Consider the following 16,449-nt stretch of genomic DNA (forward strand, 5'->3'; position numbering starts at 1 on the left):
GAAGAAGAGAGTTAATAAAGATTCACGCAGAACTCAATGAAATAGAGACCAGAAGAACTGTAGAACACATCAACAAAACCAGGAGTTTGTTCTTTGAAAGAATTCATAAGATAGATAAACCATTAGCCAGCCTTATTAAAAACAAAAGAGAAAAGACTCTAATTAATAAAATCACGAATGAAAAAGGAGATCACAACCAATACCAAGGAAATACAAATTATTTTAAAAACATATTATGAGCAGCTATACACCAATACATTAGGCAATCTAGAAGAAACGGATGCATTTCTGGAAAACCACAAACTACCAAAACTGGAACAAGAAATAGAAAACCTGAACAGGCCGATAACCAGGGAGGATATTGAAGCAGTCATCAAAAACCTCCCAAGACACAAAAGTCCAGGGCCAGATGGCTTCCCAGGGGAATTCTGTCAAACATTTAAAGAAGAAACAATACCTATTCTACTAAAGCTGTTCCGAAAGAAAGGGATGGAATACTTCCAAACTCGTTCTATGAGGCCAACATCACCTTAATTCCAAAACCAGACAAAGACCCAACCAAAAAGGAGAATTATAGACCAATATCCCTGATGAACATGGATGCAAAAATTCTCAACAAGATACTAGCCAATAGGATCCAACAATACATTAAGAAGATTATTCACCATGACCAAGTGGGATTTATCCCCGGGATGCAAGGCTGGTTCAACACTCATAAAGCAATCAATGTGATAGATCTAATCAACAAGAGAAAAAACAAGAACCATATAATTTCCTCAATGGATGCAGAGAAAACATTTGACAAAATACAGCAGCCATTCCTGATCAAAACTCTTCAGAGTGTAGGGATAGAGGGAACATTCCTCAGCATCTTAAAAGCCATCTATGAAAAGCTCACAGCAAATATCATTCTCAATGGGGAAACACTGGGAGCCTTTCCCCTAAGATCAGGGACACGGCAGGGATGTCCACTCTCACCACTGCTATTCAACATAGTACTAGAAGTCCTAGCCTCAGCAATCAGGCAACAAAAAGAAATAAAAGGCATTCAAATTGGCAAGGTAGAAATCAAACTCTCCCTCTTTGCAGATGACATGATGCTGTACATAGAAAACCCAAGACTCTACCCCAAGATTGCAAATTCGGCAGTGTGGCAGGATACAAAATCGGTGCCCAGAAGTCAGTGGCATTTCTATACACTAACAATGAGACTGAAGAAAGAGAAATTAGGGAGTCAGTCTCATTTACAATTGCACTCAAAAGCATAAGATACCTAGGAATAAACCTAACCAAAGAGGTAAAGGATGTATACTCTAAACACTACAGAACATTTCTGAAAGAAATTGAGGAAGACACAAAGAGATGGAAAAATATTTCATGTTCATGGATTGGAAGAATTAATATTGTGAACATGTCTATGCTACCCAGGGCAATTTACACATTTAATGCAATCCCTATCAAAATACCATGGACTTTCTTCAGAAAGTTGGAACAAATCATCTTAATATTTGGGTGGAATCAGAAAAGACCCCAAATAGCCAGGGGAATATTAGAAAACCAGAGCTGGGGGGCATCACAATGCCAGATTTCAGGTTGTACTACAAAGCTGTGGTCATCAAGACAATGTGGTACTGGCTCAAAAACAGACTCATAGATCAATGGAACAGAACAGAGAACCCAGAAATGGGCCCTCAGCTCTATGGTTAACCAATACTCGACAAAGCAGGAAAGACTATCCACTGGGAAAAGGACAGTCTCTTCAATAAATGGTGCTGGGAAAACTGGACAGCCCATGCAGAAGAGTGAAACTAGAACATTCTCTTACACCATACACAAAAATAAACTCAAAATCGATGAAAGATCTAAATATGAGACAAGAATCCATCAAAATCCTAGAGGAGAACACAGGCAACACCCTTTTTGAACTTGGCCATAGCAATTTCTTGCAAAATACATCCATGAAGGCAAGAGAAACAAAAGCAAAAATCAACTATTGGATTTAATCAAGATAAAAAGCTTCTGCACATCAAAAGAAACAGTCCACAAAACCAGAAGACAACCTAGAGAATAGGAGAAGATATTTGCAAATGACGTATCAGATAAAGGGCTAGTATCCAAGATCTATAAAGAACTTATTAAACTCAACAGCAAAGAAACAATCTAATCATGAAATGGGCAAAAGACATGAACAGAAATTTCACCAAAGAAGACATTGACATGGCCAACAAGCACATGAGAAAATGCTCCACATCACTTGCCGTCAGGGAAATACAAATCAAAACCACAATGAGATACCACTTCACACCAGTGAGAATGGTGAAAAGTAACAAGACAGGAACAACAAATGTTGGAGAGGATGTGGAGAAAGGGGAACCCTCTTACACTGTTGGTGGGAATGTGAACTGGTGCAGCCACTCTGGAAAACTGTGTGGAGGTTCCTCAAAGAGTTAAAAATAGATCTGCCCTACAACCTAGCAATGCACTGTTGGGGATTTACCCCGAAGATACAGATGCAGTGAAACGCCAGGACACCTGCACCCTGATGTTTCTAGCAGCAATGTCCACAATAGCCAAACTGTGGAAGGAGCCTCTGTGTCCATCAAAAGATGAATGGATAAGAAGCTGTGGTCTATGTATACAATGAAATATTCCTCAGCCATTAGAAACGACAAATACCCACCATTTGCTTGAAGGCAAATGGAACTGGAGGGTATTATGCTGAGTGAAGTAAGTCAATCAGAGAAGGACAAACATTATACGGTCTCATTCATTTGGGGAATATAAAAAACAGTGAAAGGGAATAAAGGGGAAAGGTGAGAAAAAGAGTGAAAATATCAGTGAGGGAGACAAAATATGAGAGACTCCTAAGTCTGGGAAACGAACAAGGGGTAATGGAAAGAGAGGTGGGCGGGGGTTGGGGTGACTGGGTGACAGGCACTGAGTGGGGGACACTTGATGGGATGAGCACTTGGGTGTTATGCTCTATGTTAGCAAGTTGAACTCCAATAAAAAAAAATTTTTTTAAAAGAACTACTTACAGTCTCAAAAAGTCACGTGGCACTCAGCAATCACAATTTATTTATGTGTCTGGGCATCCTGAGTAGGACTGCTGATTAATACTGCTTACCATTCTGATTTGTTCCACCTTTTGACTCTGGTACACATTTCTCTTTGAGAATATCATCTGTCAGCAGCTTTAAGAAATCTGAAGCTGGCCAAGTGCTACACGTGTCTTGCACTTGAACCCTATCTATTCATCAATGATCAAACCAAAATAGAGCAACATCAGGAGGCTCTTCTTGATGTTCCTGACTGGAACTGACTTATCCTTCATTTGAATACTCCTTGCACTTAGTTTCTCTTTCTTTGAGTTGCTGAGTGCTTTATCATCTCCTTCACTTCCCTTCTTTAGTTCAGCATTAAAAAGGACCACTATCAAAAGAATTATACCCCTTCCTTGGTATCTGTTTTGTTATAGATCAGAGTTGGAGATGAAAAAATTTTCCCAATGAAAAATATTTTAATATTCTTAATTTAATTGTAGAGCTGTTTTTAGACCTGTGCATATTAAGCCAGAAAGGGAATCACAAAAGACAGGGATATAAATTTGCTTTTCAAAATGGAACGTAAATCAGTTTGTCAGTTTGGTGTGAAAGCCTTAAAGTTCAAAAGCGTGAACAAGACAAAAGTTATGTAAAGGAAGAAGTATACAAAGGATAAAATGAAAATAGAGAAATTGGGGAGGTTGTGATAATGATGGTGAAGGTGGTGGTGGTGGATAATAGGTCAGTCAGCGAAGAGGATAACTACATTCATGAAATGGTAAGTGTGCAATTAAGAGAAGGGCTCCTTATTCAAAATATATCAAAGTTGAATGTAGTATAAAACTTTATATTCTATGGTTATATATTGATGCTTCTAAAGGCAGTGGCCACTCAGAAAAGCAGATGTGAGAATGGAAATGTAAAACAGAATAATATATACAAATCTTAAGAGGAAAAATCAAAGTATGGGGAAATACAACTATTCATAGGACGTTCTCACAAACAATCTATTTAGTTCTAGTTCTTTGTTCTGTCAAAGTTATTTTTATAGGTCAGGACAAGGCAAGGTAGAGAAGCATGGAAACAAGATCATAGCTTCTCTTTAAAAAGTCAGAAAAATAGACTGTTTATTTTGACCCAAATCCTAAGAGATGCCATGCAATTAGCAGGACTTATCCCTCAGTAAGCAAAGATCGTCTCTGTGTTTGAAAGCCTAAAAAATGCAGCCATTATGATGGACAGGACTGCTGATTCATCCTTCCCCTAAAAATGCAGGGCACATCTGTGCTATTTTTGATATAAATTAGATTAATCAGATTCATTTATTCCAAGTAAACTCTTTTGAGGTCTTGTGAAGGAGCAGGTCTCTGGGGATCAGAAGGTCTTTAGTTCAAATCACAGCAGAGGGAGATCTGTTTTCTCTTAGAAAGTGAACAGTGTTCCTAGAAAAGTACAGAATTCTCTGTGTCCAGCATTGCAATGTATAGACTGATATTTGTGTATTTTCTACTATCAAGTATAATTTTAGTAAATGGTCCTGGAATTAACAACTATTACAAAGAACAGCAAAACACATAGCTAAAAACAAAATTCAAAACAAAACAAAATAGAAACAAAACTTCTTGACATAAATTAAAAGTATACAATATATGGAATTTGTTTAGGGGCCATCACCTGTTTTCACTTCCTACCTCTACCCCCATATACTTGTTAATGGTAAATTGTTTTGTATTTCTGAGATGTCTGTGTGAGAAGAATGTTTTTGTGCAGTTCACCACCTTGGCGCTTCCATACACACCATCTTGCCCCATCATCTTCAGTCCTCCATAAGTCCATTTCTGCCTTACTTCCTAATCAGGGAAGCCAGGAGACATGTTGAAATGCTCAGTGAGGGGATCCCTGGGTGGTGCAGCGGTTTAGCGCCTGCCTTTGGCCCAGGGCGCGATCCTGGAGACCCGGGATCGAATCCCACGTCGGGCTCCCGGTGCATGGAGCCTGCTTCTCCCTCTGCCTGTGTCTCTCTCTCTCTCTCTCTCTCTCTCTCTCTCTGTGTGTGACTATCATAAATACATAAAAATTAAAAAAAAAAGAAATTCTCAGTGAGGATCTAGATACTAAACTTGGTGGTTACAGATTATACATAGCCATGCATACCTCTCTGCTCCAGCCCCCATCATTCTTCTGTGGGAACATATGATCAGTTCTTCCTTTCCCCACTTCAGAGGCTCTGGGCCATCACCTGATACCCGGAGATGCAATATCAGAAATCACTTGCTTTGTTTAGACATCCTGCTGATTTTGTTTTAGAAGTGTGGGGTACAGTCATCTCTGCTTCATTAAGTCAAAATGTTAAGAGAATCTGTGTCTGTCCTCCCAAAGCATATTCTGGTGCTGACAGATAATCAGGAGGGCCAAGCCCAAAAGTTATTTTGGAATGCAGGAGGCTGTTATGAGAGCAAAGTCTCTCATTCCATCAATACAATTGGTATTCATAGCATTTTTTAGAGACTGTTTTCATAGCCTTAAGAGTGAAGAGTATGTTTTCAAAGAAGTCAAAGGAAATAACAATATCTCAACACCCAGTATGTGCTCTCGGTCAGGTTACCATAGTCTTGGCATTACCAGGGCTACTTTAAACTGACACAAATAAATTATTGCCAAGAAATTTTTATGAAGAATAATTAGAATATCCTTCCATGTGCTTCTCATTGTCTTTCAGGGAAAGTAGCTATTTCCAGTTGAACACACAAACCACCTGTCGAAACCTGATTTTTTACAGAAGGTTGATAAATACTAGAGCACAGATGCAGCAATGAATATTTTACCAACATATCCATATGTGAACTATTTTGGAACTATTCTTGTTTAGCGCTAAAAGTGTTTCACGTTGGAAAAGAGCATGCAATGAAACTGAGTCTCATGTTCTTGGTGAGAGGGGCATAGTATGATGAGCTATAGGGATAAGAAAGTGAGAGGTACTATATTATCTGCATGCCATTTGGGAGGGGGAAAAAGTGCCCATGGACTTTCATTTATCTTATTTATCTTTTCTTCAACTCTGTTCAGAAGGTCACAATTTTGGCTGTTACACACATGGCCCTATTCTTTAGTACAAGAGAAAAAAAGCAGAAAGTATAATGAACTGACAAAAAAAGCAAGGCAATAAATACTATAACAATTAAACTTAGAAAGTTGCTGGCCACTACTGCTTAGCATAGAGGGCAGTGGTGTTTCATAGGGCATGACGATATTGGTGACCAAAGAATTTAGCTTCGTGTCACCATGTCTTGAGCCACATTATTCCTTCTCCTGAAATGTATTCTCTTTCTACCATTGACGTACATGGACATACACTTCTCAGATCTCCTGTGAAGGAAGAGCTTGAGTTTCTCTCTGGATGTCCCCGTTTGGGATCCAGGACAATTTTCACACCAAGGGCATGCTCTTTCCAGGCTACTCTCAGGCAGTAACTACTACTGTCCTATGAGGCTTCTCCATTAGCCTGACCAAGACTTTCTCAGGGTTTCCCTGCAACGTGAGGCTTTTCCTACTCAATCTTTTGACCTACCCTCTCTTTCTTAGGTTTATGATCTGCATCATTTTCTGAAGACCTTATCTACCTACTCCTGCTACTTTCCCCCTCTAACTTTTACAGGCATTTTGCCCAATAAATCTCTCCCACACTTAATTTCCTCTTGGTAAAGTACTTGGACTAGCACACAGTCCAAAATTGATCCCCTTCACTCGTGAAAAATCAAGCCCAACCTCAACTGCCACTACCTTGATGAAGACTCCTGTAGTCCTAACTGGTTATAACACCTTATTCTTTTAATTCCCTCCAACAAGAAAACTCTATATTTATATTTTATAAGAGTGTTTTATAATACCTATCTTTTATCATAATTTACCCTCACTTTGTTTTTCTTTTTTTATTAAAGATTTTATTTATTTATTTATGTCAGAGAGAGAGCAAGCATGAGTTGGGGGGAGGGACAGAGAGGAAGAAGCAGACTTCCCACTGAGCTGGGAGCCCAATGCAGGGTGCAAACCCAGAACTCCAAGATCATGACCTGAGCCAAAGACAGACTCTTAACCAACTGAGCCACCCAGACGCCCCTCACTTTTTCTCTAATTGGAAGATAGACACTGTTATGCTACCTAAAAAAATATTTATTCCTCTGCATTGCTTATTACCACATAGTTACCACACTCCCTGGCATATAGGAGGCGTTCAACTCTTTGCTCAATTCAGTCAAATGAATTGTCGTCCTACTTTATAGGACACTTAAGAGCCATTAGAAAGTAACTTGCACGGCCTATTGGTTCTCTTCAATGCATGCCATTTTCAACAGACAAATTTTCCCCATTTATTATTTCTATGGTATACTCTTAATGGTCCAGCTTAATTGCTTATCAGTAAGGAATAGCAGATTCAGAATCCCATGTTGCAGTCTGATCTTTTTTTTTTTTTTTTTTTTGCATTGTACGCGTTTGGTCATATGCTAGGTAATAAAAACACAAAGATGAAAAAGACATGGCCCCTGTCTTCAAACAGCTTAGAATATAGTAGGAAAGACCAATACTTGAAGGAATACAGTAATAAAAAATTTGAAGGCTTAATGGTATATGTCTGTATAAGACTCAATAGTTACATTAAAAAAAAGGGATGGTCACTTCTTCATGTGATATCAGGGAAGTTTTCATAGGTACGGTAATATTTTACAAGAGTCTTAGAAAATCTGTAGGAATTCACATTGTAGAAAACTGGTAAGCCCCTGGTAAATGCTGGGTCACGGCCTCTCCTGGTGACCTCTTGAGTAGCGTAGGAGTTGCTCCCCTCATTGCTAGTAGTTCTGAGTGATGACTCTCAGCTGATATTTCTGTTTACGATGGCCTTCAGTTAAAAGCAGACAAAAGAACAAAACCAAACTGCCTCGCCTAAGGTCAAGCTTCTTTCTAGGGGTGACTCCTTAACCAATGACTGATCCACATGGGGTTTAAAAGTTTAGACCTCCCACCCTTTACCCAGAACAACTCTGAAGGCCCATTCCAACTAAAGAACTATCTGTGGAGTTGGTTCTGTTGGAACTCAATTACAAACTAATTTCTACTTCTGCCTAATTCTCCCCTACTTAGGTTTTAAAACCAAGAGCACCCCCTAATAAGAATCCTGCATCTCAAACTGTGGCAAGTACATTCAGTCCAGGCAGGGGCAAGCAATGCAAACAGAAATGTGGGTATAAATGCAGTCTTCAGCTGCAAATGGCCTCTCACCCTGCAAGCTTTATATATATGTAGTTTTTGCTGTGTTTGTTTTTAACTTTCTTACTGAAATAATAAACACAGATTCAGAAAAATGTTCTTTATCTGCATTTTTATATCTCCCTTTTTATGTTTTTCTCCCTATAGCAAGAGAAATTATAGGAAAGTTCTTCTGAATCATCTAATGTTTTGTATCATCCATATTGCTTTCATATTCTGTGAATATAAAATTTTAGTAAATAAAAGGGTTACAGACTTTTTCTTCAATTTTAGTAACATCCCAATATGTCATTACACCATCAGTTTTCATTCTCTCAATGATTCATTAAAAGGCAGATCACTGTAATACAAAGACTTATATTGAATTAGAGTTTCCTAGCTAGACATGCTCGTAGATGAATTAAGCTCATAACTTCCAAAAATTTCCCTCCTTGGAAAAATACTACAGTATGTTCACCTTTAGTGCATGCCTCGTCTCTTGTTTCAGTGAAAATACACGAGGAAGACCACACATCAAGTGGTGCGATGGTCCTAGTCCATTCCAGGTGAATGCTGACATGAAATTCCAGAGTAGAAGAGGCCCTTGGATCACAGCACAACATATTGTAACATACCATTTCTTAACCCATGTATGTTAAAAAACCTTACACTGACATCAGTATTTGAAGTTGTACCTATGGAACAGGAAGAGCAATTCCTTTAAAAACAAAGTGAAAATTGAACAAGCAATTTTACCAATAAGATGGCATGAGGCTAATTGTGGCTGATACAAGATAAATTGGACAATCAGCCAACTACTTTATTGGACTCTGTAAAGTCACAAAAATGTCCTTAAATAAGCATATATTAATGGTAGGTTACTTTTTAATTCTCATTTTTCTCTTTCCTCTTCCCCTCAACTACATATTTATTGATCTTTAAATCAACAACATCACTGAATTTTGTTCACTTCCTACAGTTAGGATTTGTTCTGTGAAATCAAACTGATTGCAAGCTCAGCCCTGGAGATGCATCCTGGAATTATCATTTAACATAATGTTAAAGAGATGTGGAAAAGAAAGATATGCATTTTGGGAGTGGTATGTACACAAGATGCAAATGAAGGAGATCCAGGCAAAGCAAAACAGGGTGATTCTAATTTAGTGCTCAAATTAGTTTTGCAGATAGCTAGACACTTGTCTCTCATTTTCAATCACTCCTCTGTTTGTAGAGCACTTTGATGGGCTGTCTTGATAGCAAAATTATAGGCAATTAAATTTAGAGGGCTAATTTTTCCAATGATTTCAACTTCAGAAAAAATAGGAGATAACTTAAATACATCTTAGGAAGTAAAATGGTATTGTTTCAAGGGATCAAAAGCTTTGTCTCTTAGAGAATCAAAGGGCCTAGCCTTTGGCATCAATCACATTTTTCATGAGAAACAGAACTTTTCAGTTCTTGAGGCTTCGTGACAGAGAAAATGATTCAACCTATCTGCTGTAAGGCTTGCTCCAAGATACGAAGATGGAGAGGTATTTGGCAGCAGCTGTTAACCCACCTGCAGAGAAAACTTCTGTCTCATTTCATCTGTTGAATTGTTCACAAGATCCAGACTAATGTTTGCTTGTTCACAATTAAAGATACCGCCTAGTCTTCAGAGATTGTTCAGAAGGACTGTCAGAGAGCCTTCAGGGCCTGAATATTAAGTCGTTCTCCCTGGTGAGATACTAGCTCACCACAAACCTGAAGCCAACCCAGGAACATTCATTTGGCTAACTGAGGCAAAGTAAAAAACTTGAGTTAAGAAAAACTTGGCAATCTTCCTACACCTGCCTTTGTAGTAACAGCCCTAAATGCTGTATTTATTTGCATTTCATCTTCTACGCACATTTATGGTAAACCATTACAGCAGCATTGAGATGTACATCTAAATCTAAATCGAAGCTTTCCCGGGTTTCATCTGTCCTCAGGAATGTGGATCATAATAGCTGCCTATGCTAAAATGTGTTGGATGGAGGTTCTTTTATCCTAAGAATCAATTGCATCTCCTTAGAATGCATGGCTGCCAATAATATATTCTGATTTCTCATACCAGAAAATAATGGAATTGAAATGACTAGAAGCAAAGTGTATTAGAGACAAGCATACGTTTGAAAACTGAAATGTGGTGATATCAGCACAAATCAATGTCTGGATGGCCACAGTAGCCAATGCTAAGGCCACGATTATTTTGATTGTAAGGAGGAGGAAATCGGTTTTTAAGCACAAAGGAACTTATTTAAATGATCTTCTTAAACTGAAGATACTTTAGAAATCCCAGGTTGAGTTTTCTGGCTAATATGCTGGGTAGAATTATTGGGTATTTTGCTCTAAGAGACATAAAATCTTAATATTAGGTTTCTTGGTGATTTTAGTTGAAGTTGGATTTTTAAGGGTTTTTGAAGTACTTGACATTTAGTACCTGTTAGAGTTCTCTTTAAAAGAATTTAATTCTCCTGTGTCAGGATGATAAAGATTACATTGTTTGCTTGAGAGACAGTTGTTCAGCTTCTTGGGTAAATATAGTATAAGAACAAACTTTAGAATTGTACACATCCAGGTATGTTTGTAACTATTCAGGCCAGCCCGGGAAAGGTGTATTTTTATGATTTTGTGTTAAAGGCATGCATAAAAGGATGAATTATTGATGAAATAAAAACATGCAGTATTAGAATTGTAACATAAGAACAAACAAGGTAACGGAAATGCAACCAGTAATAGTCCTGAATTTAAGTACTCCATAAACATTCACATTCAAACAATACTGAGAAAGACTGAGTTAATAAAAATCATAATGAAATAAGGGTAAATATATGAATTGAATCATAGTATAATCACTGCACTGGTTCTCCATGATTTTAAGCTATGGAATGAGTATTGCTATTGGTCCATCATTAATAAAACATGGCAGGTGGGGAAAAATGGGTTATTTTGTCAGCTAGAGGATGTTAGAACCTCTTCTTTTTTAGTATTCTAACATCATATGATCTTGACTTATTGATTCCTTTGTTACATAATGCTATTTGAGAATGTGTCAGTCTTGACAAATGATTAATATATAGAAAATATTAATAACAGGGTTCAAAGAGTCGGTTCTCTTTTTTTATTTGTCCTACGCACCTGGACAGGACATTTTACAGTTTTGTACCTTGGCTTCCGTATCTATGGTAAGTTACAGTTGGCTTTAGCTGATTGCTAGGGTTCTTTCCAATTCTAAAAATTTATCACACAATAAATGCACATTATCTTTTCAAGGAGTTCACAAATATGACATGCTGATGAAGTAATAATTTACAAAATAATATACATTGACACATTCTTTTTTTTTTTTTTACAAAATGGAAGGTATATAGTATGCATCCTATAGAATAGAATTAGCCACAGTTGTAAAATGATTATGTGCATGCCAACGTAGAAGTTCTTTAAATTTCCCAAACCATTGCTTTAGGAAGGTTGAGACAGGAGAAAAAGGATGGAAACTGGGGAAGGGGAATTTTGCCAGCCTGTTAATAAACAGGTGAGAACCACATGAGTTCAATCCCAGCCCTGTCTGCTTGCTGGCCTTGTGGCCTTGGGAAAGCTGTATAATCTGTCTGTACTTCAATTTCCTCATATGTTTGATGGGCCAATAATGGTCCATATTTATACTGAGCTGACATGCAGAATAAGAAACCTTACAAATGAAATACATTTAAAACACCACTTGTCACATAAATAGGCATTCAATTAATATTATTTAGAATCTATTTTCATTTCTGCTCACTCATGCATCTCTAATAGCAACTCAATAACATAATTTTTTACTACCTATGTAATAATATAGATGAAGAAACTGAGTCAGAAATCCTAAGTAGCTTACCCAAAGGTCACACAGATTGTTAAATTGCAGAGCAAAGATTTAAATCTAGTTTTTTTGTTTTTTTTGTTTTTTTGGCTCAGATTGCTTCCTACATCAAGGGAACATGCCACCCTTTGCCCTCTGAACCATCCAGAATTATTCACTAGTAATGATACTAGCAATTGTTTATGCCTGCAGACTATCATTGAAGAATTGTAAATTTTAATCTTTGTAAGAGACATTAAAATTAATCTCTGTACTTTATTTGCACACAAAGAGACTGTGCTCCAGAAAGGTGAAGACACAAGCACTGTGGCCTTGATGGTAGTTCTAGTCAAGGCTGGAACCAGGTGTCTTCACTTCCTGTTCATTGCTTTTGTCTCTTATCATTTTATAGTCTTCTCTATACATACAGACTACTATTCTGGACATTTCCATTTTCATCCAAAATCAAAGATAAATTTGTTTAGGATACTTCAGGTGAACCGTACAATGATGCATTGGTCCAGTAATTCTTTTTCCCAAGTCAGACTCTTAAATGATTATATATTCTCATTTCTCATGCTTGAACACTTGTGTCTCATTTTGATCTCTGTATTTATTTGTTATCAATAGACTTAATTTTTAGAGAAGTTTTAGATTCACAGCAAAACTAAGTGGAAAGTAGAGAGTTCCCATAAACCCCCTACCCTAACACATATATAGGCTCTCCACTATCAATATCCCATACAAAGTGGTACATTTGCTGTTATCTGTGAACCTACATGACACATCATTACCACCCAAAGTCCATAGTTGATATTAGGGTTTATTGTTGTTTTTGTACATTTGTGGGGGTCTTGACAAATGTGTACTGACAAGTACCCACCATTATAGTATCATACAGAATAATTTCACTGATCTAAAAATATTCTGTTCTCAACCTACTCATCCCTCCTTTCATCCCCCAAGCCCTAGTTTGTGTTTATTATACCATCCATTTGCCCTTTGCTTTGCCCAAGGATAAACAATTCTGATTTGGCTTATAAGGCATACTTCAACTCATCTTAGCATCTGCAGCTGCTTCTTATCTGCTGAAGAGCAATTGCTTGGCTTGTTCAGAACGATACCATATTTGGCGTGGTATGACCCTAGTTAGGATACTTCAGAATTATTTTTATAGAAGTTATGCATTCATATATGCTAATAAATTGATCAATATATATTTATTGAATGAGTACATGCTGTAGTTAATATATTGATAGATAGCTACAGTTTCCATTTTGAAGGTAGTCCCAGAATAGGAAAGGGTGGTCATGAGGGAGGCAGAATAAAAACCTTCTGAAGATGTCCACATCTTCTGGAACCTGGGAATGTCTTTCCTCCCATGGCAAAAGATACTTTGCAATTATTATGAAGAGTATATACCCTGAGTTATGTAGACGATACTGGTTATCCAGGTGGGCTCCATTTAATCACAGTGGTCCTTAAAAGCAGAGAACCTTTCCAAGCTGTGGTCAAAGAGAGACACAGCTAAGAAAAAATGGTCAGAGAGATGCAGTGTGGCTAGCTTCAGATATGGGGGAAGGGAGATGCAAACCAAAGAGTGTCGTCAGCCTCTAGATGCTGGAAATGAATTTTCCTTTAGAGCTACCAGAAATGAATACAGCCTTCTTGACACCTTGATTTTAGCTTAGTGACCAACATTGGCCTTCTCACTTATAGAAATATAAGATAGTAAGTTTGTGTTATCTTAAGCTAGTAAGTTTGTGGCAAATTTGGTATTGCCACAGTAGGACACTACGAATCAGAAAATATTATGCTTTGAATTTGAAATGCAATGACTGTGTTCATTTACATTCCCACAAATTCTCTACTATTGTTGACACATTCCTCATTTCCTCCTGGTAAGAACTGAGATATGAGACAGTCATATTATGTCCACATATGTCCACATTTTTACCATAGTACTTTAATTAGCAAAATATGCAAAATAATGAACTGAGTTCCGCAATTCATAAAGGGGAACCCATTTATAAATAACTATCATCATCCCAAAGTAGGGATGGCCTTCGCCTTGCCAATGGGTTATTTTAATTTTCGAGAGGTCATCCTCTTTTTCAGAGCTCCACTTAAGGATACTCTTTCTAATTCATGAAGAAGTCTCTGCCACCTATGAGTTATCTTTGGCTATGAGTTTTATTCTCTGCACTCTTCATGAATTAAATGGAAGAGAAAAGAGAAATAAGGTTTTCATTTTCTTTAAACAAAGTTACCTTTTTTTTCTCTAAGTGTGTTATCATCTTCATCCTTCTGTTTTCCTCTCTCTAGTTTTTACTCTTCTGTCCAGAGAGTCATTCATTGCTTCTCTGAGATTTGATTGGCTATCATTCTTCCAAATCTTTCTTCTTTCCCATCCTTTATAAACTTAAATCACTGTAGGTGACTGGCTACTTACAGGCTTACTTGTTATATAACAGCTCAATTGTACCAATGCTCTAAAAGAGTTGGAAAACGAGGTGTGTTCTGGGTCATCCCCTGATAAGGAAAGCAATGTCTTGAAATGTGTCCTTTCATAAATTCATATTTTAAAGTCCTAACCCCAGGGACTCAGAACATGGCTGTATTTGGCAATGCAGTTATTGCAGATGTAATAAGTAAAGATGAGGTCATAGTGGAGTAAGGTGGGCCCCTAATTTGAGATGATGTATCCTTATGAAAAGGAGAAATTTGGACACAGACGTGCACACAGGGAGAATACCATGTGAATGTTGGAGTTATGCTACTGTAAACAACAGAATCCAACTTGGAATAGATCCTTCCCTCATGCCTTCAGAGAGAGCGAGGCCTTGTTGACACCTTGATCTTGGTCTTCTACCCTCTATAACGGTGAGACATAAATTTCTGTCATTTAGACCACGTAGTTTATGGTATTTTGTTATGGCAGCCCTAGGAAAATAACACAGAAGGTCCTATAAACCCCCCATTCATTCATGAGCCCTCTATTACAGGGGTAATGACTGCTGCCCTTCAAACTCTGGGACATCTAGAAGGAAAAGAAATTCATGTTGTAGGTAACCTGTTAGCCCCATAGTCTCTGCCTCTTAGTTGAACACATGCGATTGTTTTTAAAATTATTAAAGTATAGTTGACCCACGATTTTACACTACTTGCAGGTGTACAACATAGTGATTCTGTAAGTCTATACCTTATGGCAGGCTCACCACAAGTGTAGCTACTATCTGTCACCATGCAAGGTTGTTACAATACCATTGATTCTATCCCCTATCTTGTACCTTTCATCCCCATGACTTACTCCATAACCGCAAGCCTGTACCTCTCATTCCCACTGCACCTTTTTTAAACATCAAATAAAGTTCGCTTGCAGATCAGTGTGATCAAAATATTATCAAATAGTTTCATACATCTTTTTAACTATGTGTACCCATACTGTGAATTAACACTTATACCCTGAAATTTTCCCAAACTAAGAAAATAATCTTTAACAAATTCTTTAGTCTTATTTCTCTGACTTCTGGGCATTTGATGGCAATTTAAAGTATTATGAAACATTCCTAAATATCTTATAGCAGCCTGCAAATTTTGACTTCCCACTATTTAATCATAAAGTAAACTTTCTCATAGACTTTAGTGAATGTTATATTAATATAGTAGTATGTATGCACAGTCACATTGTTTCGTGAATTTAGATTGCTGAGATGAAAGAACTACAAATTGCTAAATAAAGTTTATTTAATACTTTCATACAATATAGCACTTAAATTAGGGCATCTGGAAGGTGGTCTTAACCCATATGCGTTTTTCTGAAATATCACTAAGAGCAGCCAAAAATTATAGCCTCTAGGAAACCATAAAGTTTGCAGTGCTTTCATTTTTGACCAGTTTCCAGTAAATGGTTTAAATACATGCTTCTGTTGAATTTTAAATAATTTTAAATAATTGTTTAATTTAGAACATTTAGCATGGATTCCCCAAGACCCTCTTCCTGGAGCCCCACAGCCTCTCTAAAGGATGACAGTACATGAGATTGTCACAAAATTCTTAATACCTCACTCTGTTTGACTTACTTATATGCAATAACTAAGTAGCTAGTCCCACCATTAAATAGTATTATGTGGGAACAAATTTTATCTGCAGCTCCTCTGAAATAATTACATCAAGCAAAAAATAGTCCAACACTATGACTGTTCATAAAAGTAAAGGGAAAGTGGTCAATTTTATGTCCCCCACATCAAGCCCCGTAACCTATTTTCAATGTAGTTCTACATTATATATAACCATATCAAA

General features: G+C 37.3%; 2 long non-coding RNA genes across 21 annotated transcripts in view; one reads left to right on the forward strand and one right to left on the reverse strand.

Annotated features, from left to right (window-relative positions):
* Positions 1-3,105: 3,105 nt before the first annotated feature.
* LOC125754230 (uncharacterized) lies at positions 3,106-14,774 on the reverse strand. Of its 2 annotated transcripts, XR_007407890.1 has the most exons (3): positions 14,418-14,774; positions 4,843-5,101; positions 3,106-4,486 (listed from the first exon to the last, which is right to left on the reverse strand). It is a non-coding gene; the product is annotated as an uncharacterized LOC125754230 (long non-coding RNA). The 2 variants fall into 2 exon arrangements; XR_007407891.1 differs by lacking the exon at positions 3,106-4,486 and having other exon boundaries at positions 4,652-5,101.
* An 80-nt stretch (positions 14,775-14,854) lies between these two features.
* The window catches only part of LOC112678721 (uncharacterized), a 290,591-nt gene continuing 288,996 nt past the window's right edge, over positions 14,855-16,449 (forward strand). For all 19 annotated transcript variants that reach the window (XR_007408007.1, XR_007408008.1, XR_003147782.3 and 16 more), the window contains exon 1: positions 14,855-15,030. This is a non-coding gene — a long non-coding RNA (uncharacterized LOC112678721). The remainder of the gene's footprint in view (positions 15,031-16,449) is intronic.

The sequence above is a fragment of the Canis lupus genome, chromosome 33, assembly GCF_003254725.2.
Source record: "Canis lupus dingo isolate Sandy chromosome 33, ASM325472v2, whole genome shotgun sequence".
In the NCBI taxonomy this organism is placed as follows: domain Eukaryota; kingdom Metazoa; phylum Chordata; class Mammalia; order Carnivora; family Canidae; genus Canis; species Canis lupus.